The 16,020-nt window shown below is 44.3% G+C and overlaps 1 protein-coding gene and 1 pseudogene across 1 annotated transcript in view; one reads left to right on the top strand and one right to left on the bottom strand.

Annotated features, from left to right (window-relative positions):
- Positions 1-16,020, bottom strand: part of LOC119252020 (HLA class I histocompatibility antigen, A alpha chain-like) — a 161,902-nt gene that overhangs the window by 56,643 nt on the left and 89,239 nt on the right. The gene's annotated exons all lie outside the window — the stretch shown is intronic.
- On the top strand, positions 11,311-11,836 carry LOC119253166 (60S ribosomal protein L21-like; annotated as a pseudogene).

Below are 16,020 nucleotides of genomic sequence, written 5' to 3'. Positions count from 1 at the left end.
TAAATAAATCTTTAAAAAAACAATTAAAAAAATAAATAAAATGTAAACCCTGATCCTGTGCCGGGGACCAGCCTCCGGCAAAATGTCCTGTCAGGGTTTCTGGCGAATACGAATGATCTGAAACTTAGGGACTGGGGGGAAGGGAATGAGAAGACACCCACACTTTGTGAGGTGTTAGTATTTTTTGCCGGAAAGGCTCAGCAGGTTCTTTATTTATACATTTTTTGCAAGCAGTAGGATTACATTATCATGTGCATAGAAACAAAGCAGAAACAATTAGTGCATTTCCTTTTCCCTGCTCTCAGCAAGAAGGCAACCTTCAAGGTTAATAAAAAACTAAGTCTTACACTGAAATTCATTGTTTCAGCTAAACAATAGCCCAACACAATTGATAGCCACCAGAACATTCCCATCAGCTAAAGCCTAAGCAAAGAAAGAACTTTTCTTATTCTCTTGGCCTTCACACCAGGGGCCAGCTGCTACTCAGCTATCAGAACTTCCTTTACCTAGAAACTCCTTAACTCAAATAGCTTTATTTTAAAAACTTTCCCAAGAAACTTCAAGGGAAGGCAAAAGAAGGACCCACTGTAATTATTGTATTGCAATGCTTGTCAGGCCTGTTCAACAAACCATCTCCCATTGTCAAGTGGGCCAAACTGCCCAACAACTAATTTCTAAACAAACAATTTTTCATGCTATTTACTTGCAATATGCTGATACATATAATTTATTGCCTAATATACTTTCTGATAAATTTTTCTCTCTCTATGACCAAGAACAAAAAGCAAAGGGATGCCAGATCTTCAGCCCCATGGTGTGAGGCCTTTTCTCTTTGCTGCTTGTCAGTATCCTATCTGGCTGGAGCAACAAGGCCTCCTGCAGCAATCCTGTGATTTGGGGACTGGTCCTGAAATCCATTTTCATGGCATGAAAGTTATATCATAAAGATTAAGTCTTACTCTAGTTCATTTACTTTTTTTTTTTTTTTATAGAGGCATGTTTTATTTATTTATTTGTTTGTTTTTGTTTATACATGCACTGGATACAGTCAGAAGCACAGGAGGGTGAGAGAATTCACCAGAGCCAGAGTGGGGAGCAGAGCAGGCAGAAGGACAGAAGTACACTGCTGAGGGGAGCAGCGGGCGGCAGGAGAGGTCTGCGCGTCATGTGGGACCCTCCTCCGGTGGCCGGGGAGCAGCCGGGGATTGAACCGGCGCCACAGAGGCTGCGGGCAGCTTCGCAACCCAGTGCTCAACCACTGCGCCACCGGGGAGGCCCACTCTAGTTCATTTAGCTTTCTTCTTTTTTTTAAAGAATTATTTATGCATAAAAGAGCTGGGGTGTAGGCCAGAGGTGTGGAGAGTGAGAGGATTCACCAGAGACAGAGCGGGGAGCAGAACAGGCAGATCTACTGAAATACACTGCTGAGGGGAGCAGCAGGAGAGACAGAAGAAGTCTGCTGCACCATGTGGGTCACCTCTCTGGCCGGGGATCAAACTTGTGCTGCAGTGGCCGAGGACTGCTTCATAGTGCTGAGGCTTAACCTTTTGTGCCACCAGGGAGACCCCATTTAACCTTCTTTATAAAGGGGTTCACTTTATAATGTGTCCTTCAAAATCCAGTGTGGAGACTCCAATCTTAGGTGCTAAGATTGGGAAGCCCTGAACAGTTGTTAAGTAGCCAAAAAGATGCTAAAGAAGACAAGGGATCTCTTAAAATCACCTGTGGGTAATGCCCTGTTTGTTTTGAATAAGGGGGAGGGGCTGAGGAACCGTCCTTGGGGGATGGGTGGGGAACGTGGCTGTGGTGGAGTCCACAGCCAAAGAACTGTGGCCCCGAGAGAGGTTGCATGTGGAGCTTGTATACATGGATCCCCAACCCATGTGCATATGCAATGGGCGGGCCTTAGTGCAGGGGTCTGCGTATCACTCTGGTGGCTATGAAGGCCAAGTGTTGGAGTGACAGCAGTGAGTACCCCTGGGGATTTGTGGTTACCCACAAAAGAGTATAGATTGTGTCACCAGTGTCAGAATGAGCGCATCCTGGGGATGGGTATGGTGTGTGGCTTGAGGCTGAGACCACATTCAGAGAAGGTCAGGAAGCTGATGGCTCCTGGAGTATGAAGGCAGATGCTATGAGTGAAGAGTGGTTCCCCCTCACATAAGCAGCATCTTCTGTTGGGAGCCTGCTGACTGAAAGGGAGCCTGAGTATTTGGAGAGCACCTGTCCACTCTGCACACGGAGCTCCAGGACATTAGAAGTGCTGCAAAGAGAACTTCCCATGACTGACTCCGGTTCTCTGAGAACATGCTGGTGCGTATGGATGATCCCCACTAACCAGGAAAGCTTGTTCCAGCAGTAACTTATTCATCTGTATAAGCACAAACACAATTGTGTGCTGGTTTCTTGTTCCTTTGTATCTTTAATAAAAGCTTGGGCTGGGAGAGTGAGAGGCAGAGCTGCTCTCGATGGCTCTCCCCAGCTCCCCCCACTGCAAATTCATTTGGACTCTAAGTCTTTGTTAATGGCAGAGAACTTCATCGGCTGTCCTGTCTGCAGCAGTGGCATCTGAACAGGGTCACAAACCCTGAACCTCTAGGAAGGTGCGTGTGGTAAGTGTGTTCTCTAGCTCCTCTATAGTCGTGGGTCGCAACTGACCAAGAGGGGATTATCTAAGGTTGGGTAAAAATGGGGCAGAATTTGGCTCATCATCATGAGACACAGGGCAAGCTAGAAATTAGGCAGTTTTAGGGACAGTGCAGGAGGGACCTCTGAAGAATTTAGGGAGGCTTCAGAGATAAGGACAACCAAGGGAAAGTAACCAATTCCACTAGGAAAAACAAACATCCCAGGACCAAGGACAACATTGTTAATGCTGGTCCTGGTTTCCTTCAGGTGGTAAAGGGAGGCGGAGATTGGAGAAATGGAGAGTGGTTTAATTTATGGACAACTTAGAAGGGCAGCTGTTTAACTTCAATGCAGGGATGCCCATCCAGAGGACTGGGCCATAAAGACAGAGATGCAACAAATGGGGAAAGAAAAAGCTGTTAGGTAAGGAATGTAAAGATTCCCCACTCAGTAGCAAATTGAGTGAGACAGCAGAGAACTAACCAATCACAAAGAGACTGGTGAAGCTTTAGAATAATGAGGGAAAGAAGGTCTATATTCCCTGAGACACGACTCCACTTTGTCTTCCTTGCCCCTCCCAGGCCTGGTTCCCTGGCCTGGGAGTCCCACTTTATTTCTGCTCTTTTTCTCCTCAATAAACTTTTTCTTCTTCTAAACAAAATCTGCCTCTTCTTGCTTGCTTGCCTGAGCGTCTGCGAAGTTCCTGCTGTGGCTTCGTGAGACACCAACCCGTGGTGGTCTAGTGGCTGGGGCTCAGCGCTGTCCTGCAGCCTGGAATCCGTTCCTGGCTGGGAGACTAGGCCTGACAATTCCGGTATCAATCATTATATAATCCTTTTAAAATGCCTATTAGAACAGAGTGGAGCCACTGTCTCCATCGACAGCTTAAATGAGCTGTTAGATTGGGTCCTTCAGACCCCTCCGTGGTTCCCAGGTGAAGGTGTTTTGGATGTAGAACTTGGCAACGAATCGGTGACACTTTGAAAAGTCATCATGAACAAGGTATGAAAATCCCTACTGTAGATTTTTCAACATGGGTGTTGGTATGAACGGCTCTGGAACCCTTCTAGGAAACTTTAAAAAAGGAAACTAAACATAAACATGAGGTACCTGATATTTCTCAGCCTTCCACACCTTCAGCAACACTAAATGAAAGGAAAACTTGCTCTGAAAGCAAAAACCCTAGAAATAAATGGTCCCACAATCATCCTTTACAGAAGGAATACGTTGTTGGTTCAACTTCCTTAGCAAAAGCAATGAAGGAACAAAAGACAATTTTTGCAGATGGCCCAAAAATGGCTTCTGTATTGATGACTTTTCCAGTATTAAAAAAAAAAAGGGCGAGTTGACCACCAGGCATATCAACAGGTCACTTTAGCAGCAGGTAGAGATGGACAGAGCTTGCCTCAACCCAGAACACCGGGTTGGTCTTTCGTGTGTATATTGCAGGAGCCCAGGCAGTTCCCTTGGTAGGCCCAGGCTAAAACTTTAATAATAAAACTCACATGTTCTTGCAAAACAAAAACAAAAACAAAAACAAAAACAAAAACAAAAAAAAAAGGGACGTGGTGATCTTGGATCCACTGGGAGGCACTGCGTAAATATACAAACATAGACCCAGAGTCCTCTGAGGGCCAGATTTACTGAAAGATAATTAATCTACAGGCAGCCCCGAATATCAGGAAAAAATAACAAAAAATGGCTGTAGGCCCTCAACAACCATTGGAAAATCTCCTGACTGTTGTCACCCAAGTCTTTCACAGCAGGGATCAGCAGGAGGCACAGAAAAAGACCCAAAAGGCCCGTATCAAGGTGGAGGCTCCGGTGGCGGCTCTCAGAACTTCAGGGGGGGCTTCACGAGCCACGAGCGGGGGGCAAGAGCTGTCAGTGCGGCTGCTCAGGGCGTGTCCAGAGAGCGCCCGGCCAAGCGGTGGCTTCCGGAGAGCGGGCAGTTGCCGCTCAGACACGGCCCGAGTGTCAGGGTCGTCACTGGGGAAGACACGGGCCCAGGCTGCTCTGAACGCAGACGGCCCCGGAGGCTCTGAGGGCCCCGCCCTCCCCGCTTCCTCCTCCGCGCCCAGGCCCGCCCTGCCGTGCAGACCGTGCAGCAGCCTTTCTGCTGTTCTGCCGGCTCCTGGGGCAGAGTCCTCCGCCCTCCAACCTTGTCCCTTACCATTAACACCTAATGGGGTGACAGTTAAGGAGGCAGCCAAAAAAACTATTACTAGGTGTTTTACCCCTGCCGGGTGCCTCTGGGACTCCTTTTGTTTTCCGCAACCTTCCTAGTGACCCCTAAATGCCCAACCCTACTTCTGGGCCAAAATATCTTGGCCAAGGGGGGTGCTTCACTTTTGTTCACCAGCCAGAACAGCGGGCCGCTCCCTTATGCACCCTTATTTTGCCTGTAAGGGTAGAAATTGACCCATCGGTCTGGTCTGACGGGTCACAGCTGGGGAGAGCAGTTTCCAGCATTCCCGTTAAAATCAAGTTTCGCTGCTGTCCCAGGTGCCAGAAGATTCAAAGTTCGTCTCAGTCCTGGGCCTAAAAGATGTATTTTTTTTTTATTCCCTTACATCCAGACTCATGGTTTCTTTTTGCCTTGGAGGACCCTCCATAATTCACTCCAAACTTGCTTGGCCCCTTGCCATACTCCTGCCCTCCTTCTCTTCGGTCTGTGCATTCTGAACCTCTTGGTTAGTTTTGTCTCCCACAGGTTAAAAGCTACAAACCTTCAGCTTGCAGGTATCTCCAGTCCACTGACTATGCACCGGCCCCCTGGACAGACCCGCTCTGACCCGGCTGCCCTGCCCTACTCCGCACCTTCCAGGAGGAAGTAGCCAGATAGACTGAACACCCCCTTCCCTAGGACTGCTCGGTGTCTTGCTCTCTCTGGGGGACTGAGAAAATCTGAAACCAGGAGAACTTGGGGAACCATAAAGGCTGAAACACAGGCCTATGCAAAAAGAGTCCATCTAAAAGCTGGGTCTGGTACAACCTCCCCTTCATGTGTGGGAGGCTTACAGCATCCAGGAAAAGGTCCCAAACTGGTATAAACATGACCTTCCCAACAGAAAATTTTTGATTCTGCCAGTGTGCTTCATCCATATGTTTTGTTGTCAGGAAAAGTTCATGTTAGTTACAATGCATCCTATTCCAAGTATCATGTTACTTGTAGTGTCTCTTATCTGCAACAATGTATTAACTGGACATATTGGGTAATTATCACATTCTTAATACTCCAACGGCTGGTAGCCACTTGGGTTCCAGTTGAACTCCAGATCTGTTGCAACAGACCCTTCTATCACATTCATACAAGAGTTGCTGCATCACTTAAAACACCACACCAAAAGATTCATACAAGCTTTATCGAAACTAGTTATGCTTACTCTGCTTTGGAAACAAAAAGGAGGATCTGTTTGGAGCCTGCTGCCTTAAAGGGAGCTGGATTTTTTGGAGAGCACCTGCTTGCTCTGCACACGGAGTTTCAGGACATTAGAAGTGCTGTAAATGGAACTTCCCATGACTGATTCCTTCTCTCCGGAACTGACTCCTGTTCTCTGAGGACGTGCTGGGGTGTGTGCATGTTCCCTGCTAACCAGGGAAACTTGTTTTCAGCAGTACCTTATTGATCTGTATAAGCACAAACACAATTGTGTGCTATTTTCTTGATCCTTTGTTCATATCTTCCATAAAGCTTGGGCTGGAGAGTGAGAGGCAGAGCTGCTCTCGATGGCTCTCCCCCGCCTCCCCTGCTACAAATTCATTTAGACTCTGAGTCTGCGTTAATGGTAGAGAACTTCATCAGCTGTCCTGTCTGCAGCAACCTTCGGCAGCAGAATTGGTGGATCATCTGCTGGCGACAATAATCTTGTCTTGTTACCCCTTGGTTGGTGCCCTCCCTGGGCTTAGTTGCATTCCTATATTCAGTTGTATTGTTTACTTTTGTGGGTCATGGCTGGAGTGCTCATATTCGCCAGAGGGAAACTATTATGTAGATTGTACGGAGAAAACCCTGAGGGGGTAGATTGTAGGGTGAATGGGAGTGATCAGGTTTTTCTCGCCCTCCTGCCATTAGCATCCGTGATCCACACCTGTGGGCTTACACACGTGCCTGATGGCGGCACCTGGAATGTGGTGCAGGCATGCATGAGTGCCTGAGCCAAGACTGAGCATATAAAGGCAGCGTCACGCAGGACCATGCAGCAGAGGGCAGTAGAGACCAGCTGAGAGACCACAAGAGAATGCCAGAGAGCCCAGAAACAGTAAAGATTCACCAGAGGCTGGGACACCTACCAGCTTCCTGGCCCCCAGGCTCCCCTGCCAGCCCTGAACCTGCACACCTTACTGCAAATGATGTAGAAAGATCAGTAAAAGCCTGAGGAAGCCACTGAGGGCTCCAGACTCCTCCTCTACCCATCTGTCTGGGTCATAGAGAAATTGCTCTGTGCCTTCCTGGCGCTATAGTATTCATTAGGCTCCTGACCCATGGGATTATGCAGTCACTTCTCAAAATGCCTGTGCTCCTCAGAGGTGGAGGGATCCCTATTCAAGAGGCCCAGAACCCATGAGTAATGGGGCTTCTCACTGTCAGAGCCCACAAGCATCTGTCAGATTGATGAGACGCCTGTGATTTCATGGTTTGGAGAAGATAAGACAAATGCAGAGACAGTTTCAGATGTGAGCTAACCACTTCCAGGGCTCCTTTCAAACTTGACTGTATTTCTGGTGACTTAGATAATGCAGGAGCATCCTCAGTCTGCAGGTGCTGCCTCCAAACTAGTGAGGCCAGAGGGACTGTCCTCCATTGTCATGCTGGCTGTGCACAGTCAGTGGTTCCTGAGTGGGTTTGGTGCTTCCCAGTCCCTGGTCCAGTCTCATGTCAGTTTGAGAACCTGAGCAGGGATCCTAAGGCCTGGATGCACATTAGTTTCACACAATTAAATCATGGACTATGACCTTCTCCCCCAATTCCTCTGTCAGGTGGGACTGCTGATGGCAGGGTGGAGAGGTTCAGCAAGTGTGGGAGTGTAAACTGGTGCAGCCACTGTGGGAGTTTCCTCCAAACACTAAAAATAGATCTGCCATATGATCCAGCAATTCCACTCTTAGGAATTTACACTAATACCCAGGACATTGTGGGGAGTTTCCTCCAAACACTAAAAATAGATCTGCCATATGATCCAGCAATTCCACTCTTAGGAATTTACACTAATACCCAGGACACACTAATGTGAAAGGAAACCTGCACTCCTATGTTTATTGCATCACTATTTATAATGGTCAAGATATGGAAACAATCCAAATACCCCAAGCAGAAGAATGGATCAAAAAGGTATGATATATATGCACAAGTGAATACTACTCAGCAATCAAAAATGACAAACTCATGTTATTTGAGGCAAAAGGGAAGACACTGGAAGGGATTATGCTAGGCACAATAAGTGGAAAGGACAAAGATAAATGTAGGATGGCTTCACTTATATGTGGCATGTAGAGAAACTGAACAAAACATCAAGAAAAAGATAAAAGTTGCAAGCTGACTATAGACCAGAGTCATACAGCAGGGGAGGGTAAGGAGGGCTTCAAAACAGGGGAAGGAAGAGCACATCGCTATGGTGAGCGTTCCCAGGTGCTGGGGTAGTGGGAGAGCTATGGGGACTACACCTGAGGGAAGAAGCTGCACAAAAATGAACAACCTTGTATGAAATACATTTTAAAAATTGATATGTGAAAGTACAAAACAATAGTTTGAGCAAGTCTTTGACAGAAAATAATTACAATTGAACAAAAGTATAAAAACAAATATTTGAAGTAACCAGAAAAATAAACCAAGGCAGCAGAAATATGGGAAGAAATTTCATCTTGAAGAGCTCCTGCAATGAGTAGAAACAGCAAAGCTCAGCCTTCTCACCAGAGGGTGCTCTCCACCCCCGCAGACACTGCAGCCCAGTGTCTCAGGGGCAGAGCAGAGCAGCCAGACATTCCAGGGGAAATACAAACCTGAGAGAGCAGAAGGGTTGAAACCAAATCTGAATACAAACTGTGCACAGGTGTGGGGGCCTCAAGAAAACTGCTAGAAAAGCCACAATACCACAATACCAAGCCACAACACCAAGAGGTATTTTTGCCTTGAAAGAGACAGACTGATCCCGGTGAAATCGGTGAGTCTCCACCTTTCACTGATGACTTGTCCATTCCCGCAAAGCTCAGGCTGTCAAAAGCAAAAATCCTACTGGATTGAGATATTGAGGGTGGGACTTTGTGGACAGACATTTGGAAATTTGGGGTAAAAGCCAGGAGCAAGGTAACCACTGAGAGGGAGATCGACACAATTGGCGTATAAACTGCCCAAAAACTTGGTTGACCTTTCAATCTCACAGATGCGGTTAAATCCTTCAAGCCCAGGATAAAGGCACAGCACGTGGACGCTGGAGGAGAGAACACAGCAGCTGCGCACACTGCAGGCTTCCCTGGGGTCCAGGCAAGGGTCCATGGGGGGTGGGATGGAGGGAAATGTACCCCAGGAAAGTAACATAGATTCCAGATGTGCTAAATCTTATCTTCCATGGATTTGGAATTAAAGCTGATTTCTCACGGGGCTCATTGGAGTCAAGCCAAGGCTTGTCCTTAGAGATAGTATGTGGGGGAGCCTGTCTCACCTCTGGGCTCCTTTAGAGAAGGTCTTTTTCTCTTGTACTGGGGTCTTCACAGCCAGAGGCAGCTTATGGTCCATTTGTCCTCCAGTCTGGCCTCTGTAGAGAGAGCCTCTTCCAAAGCCCTGTGTGAAGGCACAGAAGGCATGGCCCTGGGGGGTCTCTTTGGACACTTGTGGCTGAAATGTCCTGGTTGCTTCAGGCTCTTTAAGCGGGTGAGGTCCCGAGCGCCCTGGGCACACATGGGGTCTGGGGTGTCTAAGGTGGCGGCACTGCCAATGGCTGCCGACATAGTGATTCTTTCTTCCTCTCCTTTTTCAGTCTGCCTGGTCTCCCTGTTACTATTGGCCTTGAGGTTTATACCCAAAAGTGTGAGAAAGAGGTTTGAGGCTCTTGATCCAGGGCAAGACTGGCTAATGAAGGGGCTGCTAGAATGGCTTCATTTTTTACAGTCCCTGGGGCCAGATTAGTATATATTTTTTATGGCCTCAGCAAGTCTAGCCTGAAATAATGCAGGATTTTTATTGGGCTCCTGAGTAACCTTGCTCCATTTGTTATTATTGAAGGGCTTAACAATTGTTTTTAAAGTAGCATTTATTATTATTATTTTAATCTTATATGTTTTTATATCATTTTTCATTTTTGCACAATGTATGCATTTTCATCTTGGTTATAGTCCCCATACAATTCCTACCACCCCTTGTTTTGATTGTACTCCCTCCTCACCTCCCCCGCTGTAGTGTGTCTCTGGTTTATAGTTGCTCGTTGATTTATGGAAACAACTCAAATGCCCAAAAATAGATGACTGGATCAAGAAGATGTGGTACATATACACAATGGAATATTACTCAGCAATCAAAAAGATAAACTCATGCAATTTGCAGCAACATGGATGGAGCTGGAAGGGATCATGCTCAGCAAAATAAGCCAGAAAGAAAAAGAAAAATACCAGATGGTCTCACTCATAGCAGGAATTTAGAAAACCTAAATAAGGGACCAGGAAAAAGACTAATTATAATAAAGTAAAAATCAAAATTAACAATTGTTTTTGTGTTCCCTGAAGGAGGCAGGTGGTCACTTGGTCGCTGCTTTAAGGCCAGTTCTAGGGACCACCCACCAGAATGTATGAAGTTTTAAGAACTCATAAATTTTAGAATCACTCATATTCGGATATTTTTATGCTGAAAAGGTGTAACCATTTTTTTTCAAAAAGATTTATTTATTTATACAAGAACTTGGGGTATAAGACAGAGGCGTGGGCGGGTGAAAGGATTCACCAGAGACAGAGAGGAGAGCAGAACAGGCAGATGGACCGAAAACGCTGCTGAGGGGAGCAGCGGGTGAGAAAGGAGAGGTCTGCCACGCCATGTGGGTATCTCCCTGGCCAGCGGGGAATCGAACTCACACTGGAGAGGCTGCGGCCAGCTTCATCGAGCTGTGCTCAACACGCTGCGCCACTGGGGAGGCCCATGTTACCATTTTTTAAATGGCAATAAATGTTTCTTTACTGGTTTTAATACACTCAAATTGATCCAATTTGTTTTTCACAAGAAAAACAACTTTATCAGATGTCTTAGACATCCTTTCAAGACTTTCAAAGAAAATCTTTACTATTTTAGAATATTTGATATTATGGCAGTCTGAATAGGATTAAGAAATGTACAGATTTTTATAACATATTTAATTACCTGGAGTGACAAAGATTTTCCAGAGCAGATCTTATTTTTCTGACAAGGCTTAGCAATGCTGACCGGATTATTAAAAATTAGTAAAGACAGTCCAAGAATACTTTAGTTCTTCTTGCAAATCAGAAATTTAAGTTGGTATCAATAAGCACACGAGAAATATTAAAGTTTAATTTAATTGCTATTATAGTGAGTTAGAGGACCACATAACATTTTTTTAGGATGCCTTTAACTTTAAATATTTTCTTTTGCTTTTCTGTTTTATGGTACTTTATTTCAAAGATAATGAGTTTTAATTTGATATTAAACCCTTTTTTAGCTTTTCGGCCGGAACCGCCATCTCTCAGTAAGTCGCCAAAATGACTAACACAAAGGGAAAGAGAAGAGGGACCCACTATATGTTCTCTAGGCCTTTTAGAAAACATGGGGTTGTTCCTCTGGCCCCATACATGTGAATCTATTAGAAAGATGATATTGTAGACATCAAGGGGATGGGCACTGTTCAGAAAGGAGTGCCCCACAGATGTTACCATGGCAAAACTGGAAGAGTCTATAATGTTGCCCAGCATGCAGTTGGCATTGTTGTAAACAAGCAAGTAAAGGGCAAAATTCTTGCAAAGAGAATTAATGCTCGTATTGAGCACATTAAGCACTCTAAGAGCCGAGATAGCTTCCTGAAACGGGTGAAAGAAAATGATCAGAAGAAAAAGGAAGCCAAAGAGAAGGGTGCTTGGGTTCAGCTGAAGCACCAGCCTGCGCCACCTAGAGAAGCATACATTGTGAGAACCTGTGGGAAGGAGCCTGAGCTGCTAGAACCTATTCCCTATGAATTCATGGCATGATAGGTGTGCAAAAAGAAATAAAAGAGATCTGGACTATAAAAATGTTTCTCCTAATTGAGCAGAAGTGTGGTGTCCCCTCTCTAAAAAAATATTTAAAGCAGACTTTTAATTATATCGTAATTCATTGGAAAAAAAAAAACCTTTTTTTAAAAACACACATTTTACTTTACCTCTATTGAGATTTATAACACCCTAGTTTTTTTTTTCTCTAGATTGTAAAATATTGAAGCAATGATTGTACTGATTGTACTTTGCACTGAATGTCTTACACTTAAACACATGGTTTAAGTTTTGTCCTTTCAGTTACATGACATCAAAATTTCAGCTTCTTTAAAATAAGGAGCAAAATGTAAACCTGAAATTTTAGTAATTTTAAATGAAATAATTTTAGATATTTAACAAATTTTTATAACTCAATACAACTTTAAGTAATGATAGTGGATTTGTCTTTTGGAATATAATTTCATAAAGAGAAGTTTTGGTATTAACATCAAAAAGCAAATTTATCTTTGTTGACATAGAGCAGGTTAATCACTTTTTTTTTTTTTTTTTTTTTTGCTGAATACCATGAGCTTTTTTTTTTTAAGTAATCACATTTAAACACAGAATCAAGTACTAATTCTCAACATCATAACTTTAAGGCAAATATGTTTTTAATTAAACTACTAAATTTTGAATTGTTTTTATTTGTGAAGCATGGAGAACTTTTATTAATTTAACTATAAGCAGTTTTTACTGACTTGAGGATTTTACTTAGGTCTAGGATACGGGACAGCCTCCAAGATGATGAGTGAGATCAGGAGAAGCAGAGCCCTGGGCCTGTGGTTAAGATGGACAGTCAGAGTATAAATAGAAAGTGGTGCAAGAGAGGACAACTTCCTGCCTCAAAAGACTCCAGGAGTTTCTACTCTACAGCACACAGCCTACCCTGAGACTTTGCTGCCTACAGTCACTGTAGTGTTGTTGTTTTTTTTAAAATTTTATTCATGCATACAAGAATTGGGGTGTAGGCCAGAGATGTGGTGGGTGAGAGGATTCACCCATAGCAGAGTGGGGAGCAGAACAGGCAGATCTACTGAAATACACTGCTTAAGGGAGCAGCAAGCGAGACAGGAGAGGTCTGCTGTGCCATGTGGGTCAGCTCCCTGAGTGGGGATTGAACTCATGCTGCAGTGGCTGATAGCTTGATAGTGCTGAGACTTTAACCCTTTTGCCACCAGGGAGGCCCCCACCCTAGTGGTCTTTTAAAAAATTATATATATATATATATATTACATCATTGTTCATTTTTGTAAAATGTTTGCTTTCTTTTCTCAGGTGTGGTCCCAATAAAACTCCCACCAACAATTCACCTATGCACCATCACCATAGTCCCTTGTGCTCTTCACACCCTTGTTTTGATCCCTCGCCCTCCCCTCCCCTGCAGAATGTCTCTGACTTATAGTCGCCTGTTTTTTTTTTTTCATTGTTATCATTTTTTTTCCCTGATCCCTTATTTGGTTACCCTTTATTCTTCCTATAAGTGAAACCATGCGATGTTTTTCTTTTTCCTTCTGATTTATTTCACTGAGCGTAATTCCTTCTAATTTCATCCATGTTGCTGTGAATGGCATGAGTTTATCTTTTTTGTTTGCTGAATAGTATTCCATTGTGTATATATAGCACATCTTCTTGATCTAGTCATCTATTTGGGCATTTGGGTTGTTTCCAAACCCAAGCCCCTATTATAAAAAGTGCTGCCATAAACATGGGGGTGAAGATATACTCACCAAATGAAGGAGAACCAACATATATAAGACAATTACTACCAGCTCTGAAAACAGACATTACAGAAAATGCATATATAGAGACTTCAACATCCCTCTCTCATCAATGGACATATCGAAGAGACAAAAAATGAGCAAGGACACTAGAGCACTAAATAAAGACCTAGACCTTATGGGTTTAACAGATATCTATAGGATTCTGCACCCAAAAAAATATCCAAGCACACATTTTTCTCAAGTGTGCACAGATCATTCTTCAGAATCGATCACATACTGGCTACAAGACAAGCATCAACAGATACATTAAGATAAAAATCATTCCAACTATCTTCTCTGATCATAAAGGTATCAACCAGAAATAAACCATGAAAAGAGGGGCCTCTCCGGTGGTGCAGCTGGTTGAGCACAGAGCTGTGAAGCTGCCTCAGCCTCTGCAGCGAGGGTCAATTGCCAGCAGGCCAGGGAGATTCCCACATCGTGAGGCAGACCTCTCCTGTCTCTCCTGCTGCTCCCCTCAGCAGTACTTTCAGTCTGTCTGCCTGTTCTGCTCCCCGCTCTGTCTCTGGTGAATCCTCTCACCTTCCTGCGACTTTGGCCTGTACCCCATCTCTTGTAAAAATAAAATAAATCTTTTTTTTTTTTTTTAAAGAAAGAAACCATGAAAAGAAAGCAAGGAACCTGCCCACTTCATGGAGATTGAAACCCACACTACGGGAAGACCATTGAAAAGAGGAGATCCCACTTGGATTAAAGAGGAGATCAAAGAAGAAATTAAAAAATGCTTTGAGTTGAACGACAATGAGGACAAAACTTTCCAGAGTATACGGGACACCCTAATGGATTTTAACTGGCCCACAGGGCCCTGGTAATTTTAGGATCCTGGTAATTTTCTTTAATAAGAAAACATTTGTTTTAAGGTTGCATTTAAAATAAATAATTGTTTTATGGCTTTAAATTGAGACAAAAGATTTACATTAGTTTCCCAAAGTCCTTGTTTTTCACTTGGTCTCATGAGAACAGAGGCAGCTTCCCCAGCAGCTGCTGTGAGTCTCTCACTTTAGTCTCCAGCATTTTCCCTCCTGACTCAGTTGTGGCATAAGAATTTAAATTTACACTCTCAACTTCGGCCAGGATTTCTTTGTTCTCTAGTTTATGAGCTGGCCAGGCAGGAGTTCAAAAGAAGATCGGAGGACACAGTCCAGGGATGAGCAGGCAGTGGAGGCCTCCTTACACACCTGGATGAGAATGACAGGAAAAGCACCCTCTTTTTGGTCAACTCTGACCTGTAGCCAAAAAGTACCCCCTTTTGGGTCTCAGAATTGTGGGGGGAGGGTGACCTGCACTGACAAGTTGGAGGGGAGAGATCCTCTGGATTAGTCACCCTTTTTCATGCCCAGAGGTCTCGTCCTGTCCCGACTCCTTTCCACTGGTCTGAACACGCAGTTGGGCACCTGCCTGGAGGGCGGGTCTCAGGAGCTGGTGAACACGGAGGGGGAACCTTTCCCAGCTTCCAGGACAATATCTGTGGTGACTGAATAAAGGAGCAGGGAAACCAAGGAGGGGATCTAGGGGCCTGTCCAGGTGGGTCAGAAAATCTGTGAGGGCAGACTCGGCTGGCTAGGACCGGTATAGTTTCCAGGGTTATGTCCCAAGTGGTGTGTGGGGAAAGGTGGGTGGGACTCAGGACTTGGGACAGATTTAAGAGTCACAGATTATTGATGCAAAGCCATGACCACGAGTCAGGGACATGGACAGAGACCATCCTGTCCAGCATGAAGAGCTGTGGGGTCCTGGACGGGGAGGCTCAGGAAAGCAGGGAGCATCTCCTCAAGCCTGAGAGAAAGAATCTTGAGACAAAGTAAACTCATTTGTTTTTCTAGAAAGTGCAGTAACAAACCACAGGAAATGACATGAAGCAACTGCTCACACTCAGTCATTGTACAGGGGGTGTTTCGTTTCCATTTGAGGCCTAAAGACCCAGAGCCCCATTTACACCACATTGTCAGTGAGGATCATTTATGGATTTTAATATTGTCCTCTGCTTAGGCTCAAGGAGGCAAATTGCCTAAAAACGAGGTGGATACAATCTGAACACTTTTGATGCTCATTTCAGTGAAAGCCTAGGAAATAGTTTGACTGTCCCACACTTTACAAAGGTATGTCATTTGCATGCTGTTATATGAAATGCTTTTTATTTTTATGTCTTCAAATAACTAAGAAAAGTTGATGGTTGATTTGAAGTTTAAGGTTATAAGGTTTCTGGCTTGTTTGTTTTCTGTTAATAGCTTGTCATGTAATGTTAAAGTATTACTCATATAAAGGAATTGCTGTGACTTGGGTGACTGCATACAGGCTAATTATAAAATTAAATCATTATTTCCTGCTCTTTTTTAAAAGATTTATTAATAGAGGCATTTATTTATTTATTTATTTATACATGCACTGG

This window comes from Talpa occidentalis, unplaced genomic scaffold (assembly GCF_014898055.3).
Source record: "Talpa occidentalis isolate TD23 unplaced genomic scaffold, MPIMG_talOcc4v2.1 talOcc4.2, whole genome shotgun sequence".
In the NCBI taxonomy this organism is placed as follows: Eukaryota; Metazoa; Chordata; class Mammalia; order Eulipotyphla; family Talpidae; genus Talpa; species Talpa occidentalis.
The sequence above is the reverse complement of the archived record's forward strand: the minus strand, read 5'-3'. Positions and strand labels throughout refer to the sequence as shown.